A 23978-nucleotide genomic window follows, 5' to 3' on the forward strand; every position below is an offset into this window, starting at 1 on the left:
AGAGAGAGGGGAGAGAAGGAGAGGTAAGAAGAAAAAAAGAAGAGACGTGAAAGGAGGGAAAAGAAGAGGAGACAGCAAGGAAAAGAGAAAGGGAGAGGGAGAAAAGAGGGAGAGGAGAGAGGGAAGAGGAAAGGGAGGAGGGCGGGGAAAAGAGAAAGAGAGACGGGGGAGGTAGAGTATGGGAGAAAATAGAGGCAGGCAAAGAGAAGGGAAAAGGGAAAGGAGAGAGAGGGAGAGGGGAAAGGAGAGGGAGAGGGACAGGAAAGTTCATGATGAGTAGACAAGTGTAGAGGGGGAACTGCATAAATGGTGATGGTGATGGTTCGTAGTCTCTCTCTCTCTCTCTCTCTCTCTCTCTCTCTCTCTCTCTCTCTCTCTCTCTCTCTCTCTCTCTATCATCACAAATCCTTATAACACAAAACAGGCGCATTCTTTTCACGTCACGTTTATTTGCTTACATTTCTATTTGTGTATCTGTTATGTGAAATCTTGTTATTACTGTTTATCCTTCTCTTATTCAATACCCTTCTTTTTATCATCAGCCTTCCACGTCTCCTCTCTTTCTTCTCTTCTCTGTTTTATATCTTCCTTTCTTTGATTAATCTTATTGGCCTCTTTACTGTTTTGGTAGTACGTATTTTGGTAACACTGAATTATAGAAATAGTTTGTATGGACAGATAACAGTAATGATAGATATGAAAGATTAATTTCCTATTTCCTAGACTACCTGAATATTTAACATGCTGCGGCACAAAAATACGGGTCTGGAATATTGCAAAGGGATTATGGGAAACGAATGTCTATAACAGCGAGAGTGGGTTTTGGCGTTGATTAATTTTACTTTCATTTGTTTATCTGTTATTGTTATCCTTCTCTTATTGAATCTTTATTTACTTATCTTTTTATCTGTGTCTCAAGTTTCTTTCCCTTCTGCGCTTCATGTTTAACTGTTTTGGTTCTGTTTTGTATATTTATTTAGTGCATATCACCATCATTCCTGTACTTCTTATTTAATATCCATCTGGTTAATATTTTCCTTCCAATAAACCCGCCGAGTTTTCTGTCCTTCCATTAGTTTATTTGTATATCTGTTTAGTTTATTCTTACCATCATTCCTTATTCTTGTAGTTTATATTCTCTTTCAGATAAGCCTTTCATATCTCCTCTCGTTCTGTGCTTACTGTTTAACTGTTTTTATCTAGTTGTGCATCTATTTAGTACATTCTCCCTGTCATTCCTACCGTCTCTTCTTCAACATCCATCGAGTTTATATTTTCTTTCTGATAAACCCTCCAAATGTCCTTTCTTCAACTCCTTTATTGGTTAAGAGTTAAACATTTTCTCCTCCTGCATCTCACTCACCTGACATTCTACTTGGCAAAACACATGTTCAGTTCCTATCAGCATTGTTCTCAAGGCATGTTCTCTGGTGTTCATTCCCCGTCCCCCTCCCACACCGCTCGTCGCTAAGTGTTCATAATGCAGGCTTACAATATCAGCGTATCATCACGGTGGTGTCCTCGCCTGCACTTAATGGGCCTTCTAGTATCCAAACATAGTTATCGTTCGCTTGTGGCTTTCTTCCTTACTGCTTACTGCACTCAGATACATTATTTCTTACTCTTCTTTTACTACGTATTGACTGTTTAGGATCCACAAGTACATGATCATTCGTACTTTCTTACCGAACCATCAAAATCTTTATGTTGTTCATTTGTGGTTTTTTCTTACTACTTGCTACAGTGAGACACGTTAGTTTCCTTTTTTTCTTTTACATGTTCCACTAACGAATGTTTAAGACCCACAAGTACAGTAAAATAGCTAGCAATTTCTTACCGAAGCATCAAAATCTTTATATCGTTCATTTGCGGTTTTCTTTCTTACTACTTACTACACTGAGATACGGTATTTTCTGTTGCTCTTTTATTGAATGTTCAAGGTCCGCAAGTAAACCAGATCGCTTGTAACTTCTTATCGAATTATCAAAACTTAAATATAATTCCTTTGTGACTTTCTCTCTCACTACCTACACCTTTGAGATACGTCACTTTCTGCTCTTCTTTTATATATTGCACCACGGAATGAAAATAATCCACAAGCACACCATAATCGCTCGTCCTTTCTTACCAAACTATCAAAATCTAGATACTCTTTCTTAACGACATTCTCTTTTAGTATCTACACCACTGAGCTAAGTAATTTTCCGCTCTTCTTTCATATAATAATAATAATAATAATAATAATAATATACTGCACAGATGAATGTTTAAGATCCACAAGAAAACCAAAACCACAAGTACTTCTTACTGAACCATCAACATTTACACACCCATTCTTAGTGACTTTCTCTTTCATTACCCCACATCACTAAAACACGTTATTTTTTGTTCATCTTTCATATACTGAATACAAAGATCTCAAAGCCCACCAAATTCAGAATCTTCTTTTCAGCACCGGCGGTAACTCAACTTTAGGCAGTGTCACGCATGGACGTTCATCTTCTTTCGCTGCCTCCTTTCCGAGATCACTGAAATTTGCTACCCATTGATAAGTTTCCGAGCGCTTTTCATTGCTTTTTTTTTCTCTCTCTCTCTCTCTTTCTCTCTCGGAGGCGGGTAAGGAAAGGAGTTAAACAGGTACAAGTAGGGTCATGGAGCTGCTTGTACATTAAAATTTTGTAATCCAGTACTTGTCCGCTGAGTACCGAGTTCAGTTGTTGGTCGGTAGTGTAACCCCTGTACTCTCACTGTCTGGGTCTTCCGTTTTCTGTCTGGGTCTTCCGTTTTCTTATTTCTCTTTCCTTTTTCTCCTATTAACCAAAATTTATCCAAAATTTATATAGTTTTTTTTTTGTTCCTTCAATATATTTTCAAACAAGTATTATCCAGTAATGTCCTATTCTTCTGTCCTGTACGGTTGTTGCAGTCTTATAAGTAGGGTTACAGAGCTGTTACAGGGTTGCTTCACCGGACAAGCAAAACAGTAAAGTCGTGGTCAACAAGTGCCACGCTCACTTTCAACGTTTCAAGCATTAGTAATCAGTCTTTAGTCCGTTGATCAACTAAGAATCCATCAGCAATCAGGTATTATTGCCAGACTGTCAAAACATCAGAAGACGTAAGGCTGAGAAAAATATAAAACACAGTGAAAGCAAATGTAGAATATTACTCAACTTCTGACCATGATTGAACATTTGCATTAGAATAAAGCAAGTAATTGTGATAACGCTGACACCCAGAGAACTGTAAATACAAAAACAAAAACAAAAATAGCAGATGGATAGTTAAAACATTACTATTTTACCAGTTCCCTTCAATGAGTGCAATATAAACTATAATAATAATAGAAAGAACAGTGCCTAATAAATATCATGTGTACAGGCATACTTCTTTTATAATATATTACTGTATCCATCTCCCTTCACTACGTATACACAACACACCACCGAGGCACTCCCCTCACGCAACTTTTAGGAATTTTTGGAAGAGACTAGATGAGGGCAAGGCCGAGATGAATGAAGGTAAATCAATAACCAATAACTGGCCCTGACGCATCTCGACATTCATCTTGCTGGCCTCCCTGGAGCTTCCACTACGAGTACCTGAGCAACCCAATGATCCTCACCTCACCAGCAGGACGCCCAGTAGCAATGTGTATGCCCACCATTAAAACTCCAGTACAGTGGAAATACCCATCACTAGAAAAATATTATACCCATTAATCAAAACTCCATTGCATCACTAAAATTCAATATACCCATTAATTAAAACTCCATTACAGTCTATACTATCACTAAAACCCAATATACCCATTAAAACTCCATACCCATCACTAAAATTCCAAACACAGCTATCCAGTCTTCATGAGTCTCCAGATCTTTTCCCAATAATAATTTTGGTAAACTGCTAAGCAAAGGTTCAACTGTATAGTGTACCTACTCATCTACTCCAAAACAAAGCTATACAGTCTCTCCATCAGCCTCCACATACCATACAGTTTTATCTGGTCTAAACGCAGCGGTAACTCATCTGTCTATGACTGTCAATGCGTAGAACTGCCAAATAACTAATTGAATGGAAACGTAAGTATTTTATTTGATCCCGCATTACTTATACTCGGCATTATCAACCTGCTTACTGAGTCTGTTCCAATTATGTTCCTCTTTGTTTGAGAATTTTTTTTTTTTTCATTCTAGCTTTGTCTAACTTGAATCCTTTACTTCCAGTTTTATCCTGATTGCTAACTTTATTCAACTCAGGTTCATCATCCCCTTACACCCGTCCTTGGAAACTGTTGAATATGCTGCAATGATCTAATGCCATTTCATATTAGTCAGTCATTCTCATAATATTAATTCTATTGCATTCACCTTTAATCTTCCTAGTGCGCTTTTCAACATTTCTCTTTTTTTTATTTTCATTACTTCAAGTTATGCAACCACTGCGAGATTACTACACTTTCTTACTCCATTTAACATTCCTCTCTGGGACTGTAAGATATTAAAGGCTTTAAAAGAACGTCTCACAAAATGAATACTGAGCCTTCGCATGTGAGCTGTTCTTCTTAGACTATATTTTGCTGTTTTGCTGTTCCTTGCTCTCTCTCTCTCTCTCTCTCTCTCTCTCTCTCTCTCTCTCTCTCTCTCTCTCTCTCTCTCTCTCTCTCTCTCTCTCTCTCTCTCTTCCTCCTTTTCTTCGTTAAATCATTACTGTCTTATCTTTCAACTTGACCCAAAACCAAGCAAACTAAAGCTTCTTGGTTCGCCATGTGGGCGCGGCTCACTTACCTTGCTCTGTGAAGCAGGCCACCACTTCCTCTCCGCCCAGGACACTCAGATCATCGACACTTAAGGCGATGTAAGGAAGAGACTCATCCATTATCGCAGCTCCTCACAACAAGCACACGACATTAATGCTCTGTCTTTAATTGTTTACTTTCACTGAAGAATGCCATCACAGTTCCCCACGGATGACAAAGAGTTCTAATACTGCTTTAACCCTTTCACTGCTATACTCGTCTCTTAACACTAAAAGCACCGTGAGAAGAAAAAAATCATTACCAACATGAACACGGAAAAAAGAGAGCATATAATTAATTTTCAAAACTGTTCAAGACACTGCAGTACGAGAATGTTTCTTTTATCATATGATCGCGGGAAATAATGTGTAGCAGTGAAAGGGTTAAGGCTGCGTGTGAGACAAGCACGCATGTTTGATACGTCGCAGCCAAACGTGGAATCTGCCAATACACTCTCTCCAAAGACCGACCCGACAGGAACCACCCGCTTCTGACGGTGCTGTTATTGCTCGGTCAGGTTCCCTCTCAGTGGTTAAGGTGGATCTGGTATCATCGATCGTATAACTCTGGGTCTGCATACTGGACAAACAGACCTGTGAGGGATTTGGTCATTTTAGTTTTTTTTTTTTTTTTTCCCGGATGTTGAGACATGTATCTCCATTTCTGATTTTTCTTTGGAAATTTTTGCTGTTTCCTTTTTGGCAGAGAGAAATGGCGGTACTTTTTTTTTTCTTTTATCTGAAATTGTTTTTGCTCCTGGCCTGCCTCCCGTGTCCATAAAAAAAATAAATAGATAAATAAATAAAGTAAATAAAAATCTGACCGCCATAAACGTTTTAAAAGTACTATTTACATTCAAGTGGGTCTTTAAAGCTTCCGCTGCTAGTGATACAATGACACTTGTTGCTGTGTTTGGATTCATTTTAAACGATAAGATAGATCCACAACACTGAAAATTTGGAACTACTCAATCACACTTTTCTGTCGGTGTTGTCTTTCGAAAGCATACTCTTTACTCGCACCTCACCTCACCTTGGAGGAAAAAAAAAAAAAAAAACATATCACCCTAAGTGTTTCACATACGCAGGTGGCCAGAGTGACCCACACCGCACGCGTACCTTGAGTGGCGCAGCTTTGCACTTTTCCCTCCGCAGTACATTCTTGTCCTTTCTCATCGGACCATCAAAACTTGCATATCGTTCCTTCGTGGCTTTCTTTCTCATTATCTACACTATTAAGACAAGTTATTTTCTGTTTTTTTTTTTTTTTTTTTTTATATATTGCACTGCCAAGTGTCTAAAATCCCATAGGATATCAAAGTCAGCCTACATTTCAACAGACACAATCATATTAACTTGTTTTGTTTCTGATCTGCTTTGAATCCATCCGTTGCATTTTATTACTCTCTGGTACAGTCACAAATTCTGCTAAGTCTGGTACAGCCACAAATTTAGTAACACCACACTCTTACACTGTGCAGCGTCTTTCCTCAGCCTTAAGTCCCCTGCTTTCTCATCCACCATAATTATTAAACACCACCACGCAAGTGTTCTCAGTCCTAAACACTTCATTCTCTCATCTGTACTATTTTCAATCACATGAACTTTTTTTCCTTGTCCTTCACCATAAATATCAAACAGTAATTATGACGCACTTGTTCTCATTTATGAATACTTTATCCTCTCATGAGGACTATTTTCTAAAGGCCAGAGATGATTTGTCTTGCTCTCATAAGTGTTTTTCTCCTACTGATGGTACATAATTCTTGTCAGATCATCACTGTAATCACCCAAAAACTTCCACTACAGGCTGTTAAAAGTTGAGACAAGGAAAAGAAATATTGAAGAATACGGGCTAATTCACAGACACAATCGAATACGTTCGCTCACTGGTTTGATCGAAATACAAAACCCAACTGTGACTGTGTGTGAATGAACGGCGCACGCATTGGGAGCACCCGCGGGGCGTGGGACGTGGGGGCGTGGAGTCACTTGGGAGGCTTCTGAATGATATCAATAATAGGATGAAGGGCACGGCTTAGTCAGTAATCCTGGAAAGGTTCACCATGATAGACGCTGCGTCAGACAAAGGACTGCTGCGGACTGGCTGGATCTGCGCGTCAAGGCAACGGCATGAAAGAAAAGCTGATGGTACGCGAATGTGGATGTTAGGTTAATTCAATATACAGAGAAAGGAAGCCTCCACGTGTGTATTTTGATGACGAAGACTGAAGTTATTTCTTATATATAATGCAGTGATGTTTATATGTTGTTTTCCTTTCCTTCCTTTCTTTTTTTTTTTATCGTACTTATGGCGAGGATTAAAATTCTTCTTGTAACTCATCTTCTAAGTTATTCATATTTTCGTTTTCTTTTTTCTTTCTTTCCTTGTTTGTTTTTTCAAACTTATGAGAAAGACGAGTTCCTTTCTTATAACTCATCTGTTGTTTTCCTTTTTCTTTTTTTCTTGCCTACTTGTTTTTCGTACTTATGACGAAGAATGTTTTTTTCTTTCTTGTACCTTCTTTGCTGCACTTTATATTTTTTTTCTTCGGTTGCTTTTTCGTACTTATGACAAAGACTGATCTTCCTTTTTTATACGTCATCTATAAAGTGCAGCATATTTTTTTTCTATTTTTATATTTTCTTCATTTTTCGTACTCTTCTACCTCCTCCTCCTCCTCCTCCTCCTCCTCCTTCATGCACACACGCAAACTTCCCCGAGAATTATTGCAGTAAGTTAATAATCATGTGAATCCTGTTAATGCAGAAAAACGGGCTCGAGTTCTGGGAAGTTTCCTGATCCATCTTTTATACGAGCGTTCCCCTGACGAACGCCGAGCCTGGCTGTTGGCGGCCACGCGGATTAGTGTCACGGTGCTACGAGATATAGACATATTTTCATGAACGCTTTGCCTTCTCACCACGAGTATTTTCAGAGGCCACAGAGATAATTAGCCGGGTTCTGAAGAGTGTTTTTCCCTGTTAATAATATGTAAATCTTGATAATCTGGCGCTATAACAGTATAAAAAAAAATTTGAAAATTAAAACTTGTCATTTCAAATAGACCATTTTCAGAGTATTCGAACAGCGGGCAGGTGTTTCAGAAAATGGTCCATATTCTAACTAGTGATTTCTCTGATTACCTGGCAAACATTAACCCCCCCCCTCTCTCTCTCTCTCTCTCTCTCTCCTACCTGGCAGACTGCGGTGGCCAGTAAGGGCAGGCTGGCAGGTGAGTGGGTGGAGCCAGGTGGTCAGACGCGCCTCCTCACTGCAACGTAGATGGAAAGGGGCTTGTATTATTATTGTCAGTGGTGGTGGTGGTATGGTGTTTGTTGTAATGGTAGTGAAATTGTAATATTGATGGTAGTGATGACATTGGTAGTAGTAGTAGTAGTAGTAGTAGTAGTAGTAGTAGTAGTAGTAGTAGTAGTTGTAACAATACCAGCAGCAGGAGGAGGAGGAGGATGATAGTAGTAGTAGTAGTAATACCTGCGGCAGGAGAAGGAGGAGGAGGATAGAAGTAGCAGCAGCAACAACAGTAATATCGGCAGCAGTAGCAGCAGGAGGAGGAGGAGGAGGAGGGGGAATGCTGCTAAGGATTTCAGTAATAACAGTGGTAGGTTTGGGAACAATGAAGATATCAGACATGTTGTTGTTGTTACTGCCATTGTTGTTGTTGTTGTTGGTGGTGGTGGTGGTAACAATGACAAAATCAGTTATCCTATCATCCTATCGTTTCGGATTGTTGTTGTTGTTGTTGTTGTTGTTGGTGGTGGTGGTGGTGGTGGTGGTGGTAACAATGACAATCAATTATCCTATCATCCTATCGTTTCGGGTTTTCTTGTGTGGTTATTTTGAGAACAGGATTTCGTCATGGTATGTGGTGGGAGTGCATTCACGAGGAGTCCAGGACCTTGTGGCAGACTGAGACTAAGCTTTCAATGATTAACTCTGACTGCTGTGGCTTATGAAGTTTAATCAAGTGTCAAAAATTTCTCTCTCTCTCTCTCTCTCTCTCTCTCTCTCTCTCTCTCTCTCTCTCTCTCTCTCTCTCTCTCTCTCTCTCTGAAAATTAGGCAATATAAAGCAACTATACAAATAAAATGTAAAAGTTCATATGGAATAAATTTACATAATAAAAATAAGTGCCACAGGAGGTGTCTACGTATGCACTGAACGCATACACGCATACAACTCCCAACACTGATATGCATACGAGCAGTATTGATAAAACTCCAACCTGATATAAGACTGAGTGATGGAAACGTTATTTCTTTCTTTTTTACCCGAGGACTATCACTTTACTGTGCAATCAAAATAGTTCACCAGTTTTCAATTTTTCTTTCTTTTTTCATGCATTTCTTATACCAGGTAAAGTTTTCCCATAGCGTGTGTCACCCACGCAACAAACCCCATGGAAGGAATACACTTGTCACCTCTTCCTTGCACAACCGTACCTTCTAAAGCAAATAGTATAAAAAATAAATAAATAAATAAATTACTATGCAAACAAAATGGTCAACGTCACATGGACAACGTATAAAAAAAAAAAAACAGGCCTAGGAAGAGTTTATGTATGTACTGTACACTGTATGCAAGGTGTCTATGGAACAAACACACACACGCAACATCCAAAAACCCAGCACTGATATATATACACGAGTACATGGCGCTAGTGTGTCACCCCTGCAGCAAACCTCGGGCAGAAATGCACTAGTCACTCACTCCCATCATACCCTAGCATACCTGTACACCATCCCGGCCACGCCCCCTCTTATGGATTCGCGTCAGGACAGAGAGAGACTGGGGGGCCACGTGCAATGCGGTGCCTCTGCAGTCCGCGCGCAGCACCTGCCAGATATCAACTGGTAGGGAGCAGAGCCTCAGCCTACAGAGGGCAAACTTGAGATAAGCACGTTGTTGCCAGCTACCTCCAGCTCCACACATGCTTGCTGCCTCCTCTGCTTGCTTGTTCGTGGCTCTCCACTTCCTTCTATGAGTAAATATAGCCCGTTTCATGCTCGATCTCTTTGTGTGTGTGTGTGTGTGTGTGTGTGTGTGTGTTTTATTTAGGAGGGTAATTCATCATTCAATCAGTCAACTTATACATTCAATCCGTGTGTATTTGTCGGTGTGTGTGTGTGTGTGTTATTTAGGAAGGTAATTCATCATTCAGTCAGTCGTCATGCATTCAATCCGTGTGTGTGTGTGTGTGTTGGCAGTATCCATCTTGACAGCAGCTCAGTTTGATTTACACATTAGACTTGGTTGTTCAGGTGCTGGCAAGCGGGCCAGACATCCTCACATTCCCACCAAAGGATTGCCAACGCTGAATAACCCGATAAGTGGACTTTGTTAGGGGTTCCCCGCTACCCACTATCAAAAACTAAGAAACTAATGTAAATCTATATCCATCATCGTGTCTAAGCCCATCCAACAACCTCCAAATGATCATTCCCTATCCCTACCTGTAACGAAGTAGTTCCCAACCAGGCAGTCTGAAGAATAACGAGTGTTAGTTCGTTGAGGTGGTGGTGCCACTAGTAGGATGCCGAATGATGAATGCACAGAGCAACAGAATAGAGGTTCAAAATTCCAGTAAGGCTTTCCTCATTGATTCTGAACATAAATGCTAGCCTATTCCTTTATTCGTAACAGAAAATTAGTCAGTGAATCAGGAAGAGCACATAAGTGACGATGAAAAAATACAAGAAAACATGTGTCACGTATTTCGCTTCTTTCTTTAGGCTTGCATCTAAGTGGGCCTCCCCCCCTCTTTACTTTTTATTGCCCTTGCCCAGTGTCTCTTTTACATAAAAAAAAATAAATAAAAAAAAAAGCCTAACAAGCTCTCTGTCCTCACCTCTGTCGCGCCTCATTAATTCCACCCACACTGCCAATAAATGTTATATATATTGTTATATAATTATATAGTGTCACACAGAAGTAGTGGCGGCGGCAAGGCGAGGGCTGCTAGCATGCGTGAGGAAACAAAGGAGACGGATTGATTGGAGTTAACACACACACACACACACACACACAACTGGTTTCTCACTTGATGAAGAAGATGCGTCCGTCCTGAGTAACAGCATAACTCCAGGGCTGCGGCAGGTCCTTCACTAGTTCAGCGGCCATGGTCCCCTGTACTGCCCGGCCCGCCACACGCCTCGCGGCTTCCACCCACTAGTGCCACGGAGGTTCCCAACCTTGAATCATGCCATGCCTCAATGTTCAATAGGTATTTTTCTCCTTCAATTTTTTTTTTTTTTTTCAAGGTATTTGATGGTTACGTTAGAGTTGTTTATTTATTTTTTTTTTTTCAACACCACGATAGCCACTCAACTCAGCATAGCTGCACGTTTGATTTACTTTTTTTTTTCTTTACGAAGTTAATTCAGTAAACAATACCTATACCTATCGAGAATGAACATTTACAGTCCACCTGATCGTCACTGCTGCGTTCCATCTACCCAACCTTTGGTGATAATAAATTATATCATTATCATTTTATATTGTGTTCGGTCACCTGAGCTAAAAAATCATGACTATTTTTTTCTTGGTTCCTATAACACGATAGGAAAATTATTGGCATAAGTATTAATTCCAACAAGAACAATATCCTTCACCGATAGATTAATTACTGTCACGCTGCAAGACATCGCTTCCAGGCACCACAGCACACAACACCACTCAGCGGCAGACCAGCGTGGCCTCATATAGGCGTGTTTCTCCAACTACTCCACCACTGGGGAAGGGAGCTCACCTTGTGTGCCCTGCTATACCGAGCCTTATCCTCAAAACACCACTATGCTCATTCACTACCGCTCAGTTTCTACACACATTCCTTTGTTCGTCTCGGCTTTGCTTCACGACCGTTCTATTGGTCTTCGTCACGCCACATGGCCCGGGAACACCACTACGCCACACCTGGGTAGCACACGATCACCCAACACTCCTGAGAGCAGTACCAAAACTTGTAAGCTTTGAACTGAGATGTTTGGCTCGGGGTGCCGGGCCTCTAGTACGATAATTCACATTCTCCCAGCGTAACCCGCAGAACAATCTAAGCTATAGCTTTCTGTGATGCATGGAACCCGTCTCGGTAATTTTTTGCGCATTACCATATGGGCTATGTACTTCGCAGGTTGCAGATATTCAAGAAAATAATGTTGAATTTATTGAAAGTGAATATTTGGTGAATATTTCGTAAGGTGAGCTTCCTAATATCAATCAAGCTTTCCTACATGTGAAACAAAATGTTTTGATGAGAACGTACATTTGTTCAATGGGAATGTGTGCATCACGTGGCCAAAGAGGGGTGCGTAAGCTGTTTTTTGTTAAGCAACATGCCGCTTTGTGGTCTCAAGAAAAGCAGCATATGGCAACCATCAGCAGTGTGGGGTGGCCGTGCCCGAGGCCTGGAGGTGGCGGGTGTGGGAGGCAGGGAGGCGGGACCTCGGAGGTGCCTTCCAAAGACCACCACCACCACCGCCAACCTGTTGCTGCCGCTGAACTGTTGGATGTATAACGCCACGACATGTACTAGTAACCCACAGCACATGCACCTTCCCACCTGGATGATTAAGGAATAGTAACAGTGGCGAAGCGTGAGGAAAACACAGACACGTGTGCGGTGCACGAGGCTGTGATTTACCAGTCCACTGAGTCCAGCGAGGAAGGAGAGGGATGCCTACCATGACACTGCCACGCCACTGACCAACAAACTTTTTTTTTTCTTTTTTTCATTTCTTTTTTCTTTCTTCCTTTTTTTCGTTCTTCTTCTTCTTCTTCTTCTTCTTCTAAGTTATGATAATAATGGCAATAATGATTATGGTGATTTCTCAAGCGTTCGTCAAATTATTTAGACTTCCCTACTAGTGGACACATTATTTCATGTACTGTACACATATCAAAATAGTGATTCAGGGCTCGTAATCACGTAAGGACTATTGTCAAAGGTCACAGAGGTATTAGTTAAGTCCTGTAAGTGTTTTTTTTTTTTTTCTTTTTTCAATGCAGAATCCTTGTCTAACTATAGAATCATGAAAACTTTGAAAACTTTCATGATTTCCAACACAACAGTTAAAAGTAGTGGCTCTAAAATTTATCCCTGTGCCACCCATTAATGACTTGTCCCCACTCCGATTTGCAGCTGTAAACTAATTCTTTTGCTTGTCGCTAGAACCTTCTCATCTATCCCATGCACTCTAACCTTGTTCAAGAACGTTTGGTGGGGACGTCTTATGAATCGCCTCGCTAAAGTCTAGGTATATTATGTCATACCACCATTATCATCTGACTCATAGACTTAAAAACGCTCAACAAGTTCGTAAGGTATTACTTTATCACTTTCCTTGAGAGGCTGTACTAATCCAAAATTATTAATAATGATACATAAATAAGTGAATAAAAACTAATATATATTAAAACTCTTGATAAGAATAGCGATTACTTCTTAGATTTTTTCTGGAAGAAAGACACGATTCTTCGAAGATAGTTGATCTGTGAGGGTCCCGATCATGATTTCTAAATCATATCGGGCGTATGGATAAGCATGACTTGCTGTAAAGGTATTAATGGTCACGTGTAATAACGCTGTGTTGTGCATTATTTCTGGTGCTATGAATAAACAAATACTGTAGTTAATCTTTTGCAATGGTAATCTTCGAGTCTCAGTTTCTCTACTTATTTGACAGGAGCAGATATAACAGTAGCAGTAATAGCAGTAGTGATAGTGGTATTACAAGTAGCAGCAAAAGTAGTAGTAATAGTAGTAGTAGTAGTTGTTATTGTTGTTGCAATGATAATAATAATAATAATAATAATAATAATAATAATAATAATAATAATAATAATAGACAATTTGCCTATGGAAATAAGAAAAGTTTAACTTTTAAAGCTAATAGAAAATGGTTCGGAAAATGTTTTAAAGAAAACGATCTTCAATGCATAACTCCTACAGATTTTAATTCCCGTATGTTGAAGGCTTTATTTCAGTATTTCACACACAAACACACAACAACTTCTTAAAATTACGTGGAAATTCTTTTTGAGCTCAAGAAAACTACGGCCTGAACCGACATAAATGTTTGTAATTTATTCCTCAGTTATTATTATTATTATTATTATTATTATTATTATTATTATTATTATTATTACTATTATTATTATTGAATACTTCCTTGCCTCACTTATCTGCAATATACCACAGTATCTTTTTGTATATTTCTTAACAATTAACTAACATCTGACTGAACACCTTCATTTAAAAGATTCATATGATTGTCCTTAGTTACATAACTATACATTTAAGAAACGGTAGTATAAAAGTGTGAAAAAGCAATGTTGGGGATTATGGAAGAATATTGTACAGCAACAAAAGAGTTAAAAGTTTCACAAGGCGGTGCAACGTGCCTCAAATACACCCGCCTTCCTATTGACGTAAGCGAACCTCCCGGCCAGCTAGCTCATCCGGTCCTTCCCGCCACCACCACACCTTGTAACATTAGCGTAACCTTGAAAATGTTCTTCCTTTACAATACAAAGGTCATCATAAAATAATGATCGTTTATGGTCCAGCATCGGTATTTTTTTTTTCTCTCTTTTAAAGATTACTTTCAAAAGCCACAGAGATTGTAAGTCGTATCTTCGTTGGTGTTTTTTTTTTTTTTCTCATTGATGATGCAGAATCCTTATTAACCCTTTCATGCATTATCTCACAACATTGAAAGCACTGCACGATATTATAACAAACACCTACAAGAAAGAAAATAGGTTAAATGAATAATTTTTTTCTCTCTCTCTCAATATGTAGCCAGCATAATGTTCAGAGATGGCTGCTGAACGAAAAGAAATATTTCAGATTAGTTTATCAGTACAGAACCATGTATCATAAACGGTGAAAAGCTTAAACTATCTTTACAACTAAACCGTCTTGAAAACCTCCATAAATTCCTCTACAGCCTGGGAAATTAACCGAGATGAGATACTGAGACTTTAGAGAATGAGATCACCGATGTTTTAAGCACTGTACTGTATCGTGAGGTCCCAAGATAATTCCTGTAACCTTTATACTTCTGGTCACTACAATAACAAATATACACGTGAGACGATGAGTTCCGTAGCTGTATCGCTAAAGCAGATACAGAGATATAGCGATGTGCAGTTCATCAACCATGTGTGATCCAAATATACATATTTTCCTTCATCCTTTACTTCTTTGTTTGATCACAGTGAAAGAACAGGTATGTGTGTGAGTGTCTGTGTGTGTGGGTGGGTGGGTGGGTGGGTGGGTGGGAGAGATTCATAGTGTGTACATTGTTTATAAGTCAACAGGAAAAAAAAATGCAGGTAATCTATAAATAATTGTGTGGGTGGATGGGTGGGAGAGATTCTTAATGGATACATTGTTTCTACGTCAATAGGAAAAAAAATGCAGGTAACCTATAAATGATAAATCGTCTTCACGTAACGGTTTACTTTCACTCAATACTACTTATTAGTACTTACCTACTTACTTGAATTCTCATTTCAGCTATTGAACTGCATAGCACCAAATGAAAAAAAAAGAAAAAAAAGAAATATATAAAACAGAAAAGTGAAATGCTATAAAAAAGTATCTCTGGAACTGATAACTGATTGGAAATAAAAGATAACAGTAGTAGTAATAATAATAATATTTCCTGCGCTGTGGCTGCTGCGTGTCGCTACCTGACGAGAAAAGTCGAAAAGTTGCAGTTGTCCACAAGCTGCGCCACGAGCCGGTGTTGATAAAGGTAGATTCAAGAAGAGACAGGAGGAAACTCATTCTCACAGTGGTAGATGGATGGAACAGACTCATTAATGCTTTCTATTTTCTTACATCCTATTCTGTCCACCTCCCTAATGCAAGAGTTAGCCAATATTCCCAATTATTTATTCCTTTTATTAGTAAACTCTAGAATTTCATGCCTGCTTCTGTATTTCGTCCTACTTAGACTTGAATTGTTTCAAGAGGAAAGCTTCAAGAGACTTCTCAAATTTTGGATCATCCTTTTTTACTCTACTATATAAAGACCGGCACCTTCAGTGGGGCTTTTTAATATATATATATATATATATATATATATATATATATATATATATATATATATATATATATATATATATATATATATATATATATATATATATATATATATATAATTTTTTAATTGGCCTAGGCCAATTAGAGACGTCGCAGTGAGCGTTTTGATACCAGATAGCGCCAGAATTTTTAATTCTCGCCGGAAAATAAATACTTTTTGGGGCAAGGTTTTACAAGCTTACAAAGGTGTATCGTTGCACAGTAATGCGTCTGAATTTTAAGTCAATTAATTTCGTGATAACTGACAGCACATGACATTGTTTGAGCCTCTATTCATAATTTCAGATGATATTCTTAAAAGAGCCTATAAGTGTATCAAGGCAGGCAATCTGTAATTTTCTACTGACCTCAATGGAAGTATACTAATATATACTTGCATTTTCATGTACTAAACAACAGGCAAATCCATTTAATGTAAAGAAAATATAATTTTGTATCAGAGACTTTATTTTTGCGGTACGATCACTATCCTCGGGTACTTGGGCAGCGAGCAAACCAAAACACAGGACCACGCTTACTCGACTACCCTGCACAATGGATACATCACCGCCACAATCATGGACTACAGCGGAATTAAGAAAATTCCTGAAAGAACGAGCTATACCCTATTCTGGATATAGTAAAGGCCTTTGTATCGGCAGAACTGAGAGGCTATTGTTTACACTTTACACTCCTTCCTAAGGCGCGCGGCGCTTTCTTTAACTGAAGAATCATGATCAAGATAAGTACGTCGTACGTCCGCCACCGGTGCTGTTCTTTTTTTTTTATTTCACTGATTTCATATATAGGACGTGTCAGTGATATCTAATATTTTTCAACATTCCCAGATAAAATGCACAAGCCGAAATCAACATCCTTTTATTTTTACTGTTCATACTTACTTAAAAAAAATCATTACCTATTTTTAGTTTTATCTTATAATTCAATTAACAAAGCCTTATCATACACCAGTAAGTATGAATATTAATATTAAGGGTTATGTTTTTAATTTTCAGATACACTTGTGCAGCAATTCATGCTGTACTTTTCCTGCACATCGATTTCAAATTTAGCTAAGACACCCCTTTGCCCCAGGAAATCGGAGACAATTAAAAATGCTGGCGCTGATAGGTATCTACCAGCCTCACTGCGACGTCTCTAATTAAAAATAACCGACTCAATAGGGAGCTTTGAAAGAAGATTAGACAGATTTATGGATGGGGATGATAGATGGAAATAGGTAAGCATGCTGTATACAGGCATTGCCACATGCAGGCCTGGTGGCTTTTTGCAGCTTCCCTTTCTCTTACAATCTTATGTTCTTATGGTGGCAATATGTACTCGGAACTAACTTTATGACTGCTGGTCTGCGACGTCTAGAAAGTTTTTTCATACATGTTTGTCATGAAACACTTCATTTGTAACTCAGCAGAATTATGTGCTTATGTATTAGAAAAGTTAAAAATGGAATTGAGAGGTGATATAATTTTAAATAAAGGATAGTGTGTTATCAATACCGTGTGCAGATCTCTTGGAAAGCTTTCATAAAATAAATGAAGCATTAGATATTAGCTAAAAAAAAAATACTATCAGATTTTCAACCATTATACACCTGGAATTGAAAGAGATGACAGAAGTTCAAATACAAGATCGTGTTTTATTTATACTACATGCAGATCCTATTACAGACTTTCGTGAAACCATGGAGACATTAATAAAAATAGATGCTGTCACATTTTCACTGAAAATACACCTGTTATTATCGCGAATGGCCTTAGTATGCTGCATATCAGGGTTCTGTGTCGCTTATGTAGTACTGTATTGGGCTGCCTTGACATGCTGAGTGGTGAGTGTCACTGACCGCTCACCTAACCCAAAATAACTCGATCTAGTCACTTTTTTTTTTTTTTCAACGTCTTGTCTTGATTACTTTTAATACGCTTTACTGGAAGTTATTAAGGGTGTTTCATGATCCCAGTGATACTGTCATGGTAAGTTCAGAGAACGAAAAAAAATTAGGACTTATAGTCAGCTCTAATCTCTGCCTGAGCAAGCAATGCATAGAGGCCTGAAATAAAGCAAATCAGGTATTAGGATTAACTTTTAGGAGTGTTAAAAGTAGAAGTCCCGAAGTAATATTGAAGTTATATTTGACGCTGGTCAGACCTCATCTAAATTATGCTGTGCATTTCTGGTCCCCATGACATAAAAAAGATTTAGGTCTATTTGAGTCAGTACAACGGATAATAACTAAGAGGATACAGAGGATGAAGGGTATTCCTTACGAAACGAGACTGATGTCTTTAAATTTACATTCTTTAGAGACCCATAGGTTAAGAAAGGACCTGGTAGAGGTCTTTAAGTGGTATAAAATATATAACAAGAGTAATGTAAACAAAATTCTCAGAATCAGTAATCAGGACAGAACAAGAGACAGTGGCTTCAAGCTTGAAAAAAAGATAGATTTAAAAAATAAATAGGAAGGAACTGGTTCTTAAACAAAGTGGTAGATGAATGGAATGGACTCAGTAATCAGGTCGTTAGTGCTAAGTCATTAGAGAGCTTAAAAGATTAGACAGTTTTATGGATGGGGATAACAGGTAAAAATAAGTACACATGCTTCATACAGGGAGTGCCACGTGTAAGCTTCTTGAAGCTTCCCTTATTTTCTCATGTTCTTATGTTCTTATATATTGTCTTCTTAGCTTCTTCTCAGCTTCTTATGTTCTTATGTTGTTTTCTCAGCTCATCTAAAACACTGGATCCAGGCACTGTACTTTTCAGCGTCTAGTCTCGAGTACTGGAAGTTTTCAGGGATTCTTAATGGTGCATTCTGCACCATCATTGGAGGAAACATCCACGGAAATCCGACTACTCACCAGTGTGACCTTTAGAAATAGTCATGTAGGATTCAACAAAGCGTTTCAAAATACGGGTCTTGGTATGCATATATCTGATGAAACTCACCGAAAGGGGGGAGGTGGTCAGCCGGTGCATTGCACCGGGGCCCATGGGGTCTTTGGTGGGCCCAAAGATACAAATGGGGGCCCTGCATCTCTACCTCTACCTATTGGCTGCAGGGGAAGGGGCCCTTAACTATTTCTGTACCAACACATTTCAGTTCCCTCGGCGGCCTTGGCTGTGAGAGTATTGGTTGCAAATCACAGTAACGTCAGGGTAGACACAGAAGCCCCATGGAAGAAAAAAAGAAGAAAAGGAAAAGAAAGAGAAACCGGTTTGGTGATGCCTCAGTTGCCCCGCGTCGCCGGCGTGAAGATGCGCCGCCGCCTCGCACTCCTGTGAATCTTGCGGTGGAGAGCAAACTGATGATGTTCCTAATGAATGTGTTCAGAGTTCATATAAGTAGCATGATGAAAGAAACATGAGTTAACCACAAGGGTGACACACACACACACACACACACACACACACACACACACACACACACACACACACACACACATACACACACACACACCACATCTTGTAACACAAAGGATGACAAAGCATGTAGTCTGTGATGTACGCTGACAGTTTTATGTAATTTATTGTCACTAACATCAAATATTACAATAGCAAGCCGGTCCTTCCAGCTCCTGTGTACTCCATGCAGTAGAGTCGAGTACACTGTAAGACGACATAAGACGTAAAACGTAACGTATGACGTAAGATGTTGAAAACGTTTCGTGGAAGTGAATCCTACCATTATACTTCGTCGTGACACATGGTTTGAAAATAAACTGTGATAACAAAGAGACTACTTAATTTCCGTCGCTACTGACCGAATCACAGGTTTCCAAGAATACCGGCGGAGGTGTTTTTTTTTTTTCTTCTTCTTCTTCTTCTTTCTTTCTTTCATCCTAGCAGAGGAAGAACGTCGAGGAGGAAATCCCCAGCTCAGGAATGAGCCAGTCTTCCCACTCGGCTTTCTGACGATTGCCACACTTACTAGGAAGAAAAAGCTGATAAAATAGGAAGCTGGACATGAAATTTAAATATGTATGTCTAAACAAAAAGAACTTCCCTAAAAAGGTAAAAACGGCTTTCCTTGTCCAACTCCACCCAAATTGTTAGCAGGACAGCACTGGAACTGAAATTTATGTATCCTCTTCATGTTTTTCACAGGTTTTTAATGGGCTCGTTCTTTATAAGGACTTTTGGTGATTTGTCACCCTGCACGGATGTGCTTTCCTCATGACTCATTCTCGCAAGACTGCAGAGGTCACAGTCGACTCGTCTTGCTTTGATGTTGCCACACCCTTGGTCCAATTGTGTGATTTCATGCCGGCAACTTTACTCGCTTGTCCTATAAACACCAGCATCCTACCACGGGACAGTGACAACACCAGAATAATTAATTCATCTTGCATATGTGTTGCCTCTGCTTGATATATGAAAGTGTGTGTGTGTGTGTGTGTGTGTGTGTGTGTGTGTGTGTGTATTTTTCAGCTTGTGTCTTAGTGATGTAATTTTTATTTTTTTTTTTTATAGATATCTCTTTCTTTTTATTTTTATCTGGATTTGGCCTTCAGAACTCGCCATTTAAACTCTAACATTTCCACCGGGAAGTGCCTCACTACTGATAGAATTCGTGTAAACTCAATAACCAAGAACGTATCCAACATTTCTTCTTCTTTTTTTTCCGGAAACCACGATAAGTTGATACCAGCATTGCTCATGCAGATCCAGCCTGACCGAGAGAGAGCGTGGCGGCGTCTGGCATCACATGTGTAGGTCGTCAAGGCAGACCTGTTCTGGTGGCCGCGCTGGAGCAGACCCAAGCCGAGCAGCAGCAGCACAGCCAGCAGGTATTCAGTCCTTCGCTGGGAGCCGACGTTGGTGGTTGAGCTAGTGTTTGACTCCAGCGTACTCTTCAGAACACTATCGGTAAGCTTTTAGAAGTTCTGCGAGTTATGAGTACGTAGCATATACCCAAGCTGTAAGGTTTATTTTGAGTTCATCCCCATGCAGGGCTGTGGTGAAAGCTAGCGGGGATTTTAGTTATGTTTAAAAGCAATTAGTTTCACTCACAGAGATCATAGTTTTTTTCTTTTTTTTTCTTCACTTCTTTATGTTCTGTTCGCCAGTAAAAAAGATAAACAAAATAGAAATCGATGCAGACAAACAAGATGCCGAAGTGAAAAATCAATGTCTCTTTTCTGCTTACTCGTGAATACCACTTGCTTGACAACAAGAAGAAAAAAAAAAAAACACACATTACATGCTCAAGACTCTGTGACAGATGAGGAACGTTTAGGGGAAATCTACCATCGAGGGAAATGCTCGAAGCAACACCATTCATGCGTAGATTTCAACGGAGCGACGCAACATATCTAAGGCAACACTGTGATCCACGGAGTAATCAGCCCTTACTCGATATGTATAACGGTGACGGAGAGCGAAATGAGCGTGATGCAAATAGTAAACTCTGGACCTCCCAGCCTGCTTTTGTATTTCATCAAGACACTTATCCTCCGCGTTTTGACGATTGCTTTGAATTTTTTAAAGACTGGCACTTCAGTGGGCCTTTTTTCTTTTAATTTTGTTGCCCTTGATCAGTGCCCCTACTACACGTAAAAAAGAAAGAAAGAAAGAAAGAAAGAAAGAAACGATGAAGGGAAGACAGACGAAGGGAAGATAAAGAATGGCGTGGAGAGATGGAGCTGAAAGAAACTACACAGCTTGGTCAGAAAGACGTCGGACGCAGAGAACGGAAACTACTGGCAACGACATGGCAGGAAAAGATGGGATAGGAACGAGAATGGCAGGGATAGACAAGGGTCATTTTTATCTCTGTACATTACTACGACGCTCGCCCACATGAGACATTGTCGCCAATACTAAACAGGTTAAAGAAGGTTAGTGCCAAGTGCTCAAAACAAACACCACTCATAGCTTTATTTAAGGATGCTGGCTGTAGCACCCTCCCGAAGCAGGGCGACCTGACATGCATAGAAATTACCCAATGAGGAAAGGAAGCAGGTGTGGATGCATACAGAAAACCAAACAAGGACAAACTTTTCTTTCTTTTCTTTTCTTTCTTTACACAAGTGCGAGAATATACAAGACACTGTATTATATATTTTTCATTCTTACTATCACTAATTTTTTGTTCTTGCTACTATTGCTATAACAACAACAACAACAACTACTACTACTACTACTACTACTACTACTACTACTACTACTACTACTACTACTATACAGCGACCCATAGGAAGACATTATTTTCTTTCTTTTCTTTTCTTTCTTTACACATGTACAGGTATGTGTGGGGCATGGTACGTCTTCTTCTTCTTCTTCTTCTTCTTCTTCTTCTTCTTCTTCTTCTTCTTCTTCTTCTTCTTCTTCTTCCTTCTTCTTCTTTTCCTTACTGCTGCTACTACTACTACTACTACTACTACTAAAACAATAATCCTCTATGCTTCCTTCTTTTATTTATTTCATTTTGGTTTCCGGTTAAAAGTTAGTGTTTTTGTCATACCAGGCACTTTTTTTCTTGCTTTGTTTGTTTTGTTTCTTTTTTTCCTGTTTCGTCATCAACGTTTCTGGTTTTAGTAGTGCTTGTTCCTCACTGCTGGTGCGGACTTCCCCGTGATGTCAATTATTTATCTTTTTTACTGGTTTACTTTTTTTTTTTTTTTTTTATCTATCTCCTATTATTCCCAACACGTTTTCTGATATTTTTCTTTCTTGTTTAACCAATCTTTATCTGTCTTTGGTAAACATTCGAAAGGAATCTGAATTTTTGTTTTAGTCTTTTTATTACATAAGGCATTTGTTAGCAGCCATGACCTGCACCTGCCGTTGACAAAACCTGCACCTGCCGTTATAAAAGAAGATACAACAGAAGAAGGTTTTTTTTTTTTTTTTTTCTTGACTCTTAAAATGTTCAGTTCTCAGAGAAAGTCAGTTTTCTCAGACCACAGAGATAATGAGCTGGGATCTCATGTGTGTTTTTTTTTTTTTTTTTCCAGTGATGATGAAGATTTTTTTCTAAACTTTGTCATATTAGCAATGCAATTATGAAAACATCATTGAAACCCTGAAATTACTTTCCTGTACTCCACCCAGATGAAACCAGTCGAAAGAACTTTTGTTACACTTTATAAAAACAATCTTTGCAACCACGAAAACAAACCTGCAGACCACAAATAACATTTCTACACTCCAATCAGATAAAACTAACTAAGCTTTATATAAATATCGCTACAACCAAGAAAAAACCTGAAAACCCCAAATAACATCTCTACACTGCGGCCAGATTAAACTAAATAGACGAATTTGTGCTAAACTTTATAAAGAAAATCACTACAATCATGAAAACTTCGAAAAGTACAAATAACTTCTCTCCCTTATAGCCAGATTAAAAAAAAAAAAAGAAAATGAAAAACGATCTTGAAAACTACAAATAACATCTACATACATATACACTCTATTCAAATAAAACCAGTCGAAACAAGACGACAAAACGATAGAGAACACAGCCCCTAAGAATAATATTGTACTCTCTAGTGGCTGTGGCGGTGGTTAGACGCTGCTCGCTGTGGAAAGGAACACAAATTGCGGAGGGGAAGATTTGGGGAGGAGAGACTGGAGAGGACTCGGTGGGGGAGGCGGGGAAGGTCAGGCGGCCGCGGAACGAGGTTGGGAATCCCCGGCACCATTGTCAAAGTTTTCCTACACTAGCCAGCGTAAGAGAAAGTGGTACGCGAAAGCCTGTTTTTTTTTTTTTTTACTTTTTACTTTTTTTGTTATTCACTTTTTTTTCTCGTTTAGTGGTGGGAGTGGTGATGTGATGTGATGTGATGTCTTGTGATGTGTGTTTGTGTGTGTGTGTGTGTGTGTGTGTGTGTGTGTGTGTGTGTGTGCGTGTCTTGGTGGGTGGGTGGCTGGGTGTAAAAGGGATGTTGGACAGAGGAAATTCCCGCATTGTTGTCAACCCTCTTTTTATTTTCTTCACAACTGCACTGCTCGGCGAGTTGAGAAGACAGGGCTACGTATCCTGTTTTTTTTTTTTTTTTTAATGTTGGGTTTAAAGGTTGCAGTAGTGAAACTATTCTGAGAAAA

At 39.2% G+C, this 23978-nt stretch overlaps 2 protein-coding genes across 4 annotated transcripts in view; one reads left to right on the forward strand and one right to left on the reverse strand.

The window, feature by feature from the left end:
- Nucleotides 1-11780, reverse strand: part of LOC135090232 (uncharacterized) — a 238062-nt gene extending 226282 nt beyond the window's left edge. Inside the window, exons 1-3 of one of the 3 annotated variants that reach the window (XM_063986753.1) lie at nucleotides 11568-11779; nucleotides 10860-11279; nucleotides 7996-8072 (exon numbers count right to left, since the gene is read on the reverse strand). The gene's annotated coding sequence lies outside the window, so the exon portion shown is untranslated. Of the gene's footprint in view, nucleotides 1-7995; nucleotides 8073-9550; nucleotides 9698-10859 lie in introns of those variants that run through there. The other 2 variants (XM_063986804.1, XM_063986763.1) reach the window with 2 other exon arrangements.
- Nucleotides 11781-20638: 8858 nt separating this feature from the next.
- Nucleotides 20639-23978, forward strand: part of LOC135090290 (clotting factor G beta subunit-like) — a 9148-nt gene continuing 5808 nt past the window's right edge. The window contains exon 1 of the mRNA XM_063986939.1: nucleotides 20639-20795. The gene's annotated coding sequence lies outside the window, so the exon portion shown is untranslated. The remainder of the gene's footprint in view (nucleotides 20796-23978) is intronic.

Source organism: Scylla paramamosain, chromosome 3 (genome assembly GCF_035594125.1).
Source record: "Scylla paramamosain isolate STU-SP2022 chromosome 3, ASM3559412v1, whole genome shotgun sequence".
Taxonomy (NCBI): Eukaryota; Metazoa; Arthropoda; class Malacostraca; order Decapoda; family Portunidae; genus Scylla; species Scylla paramamosain.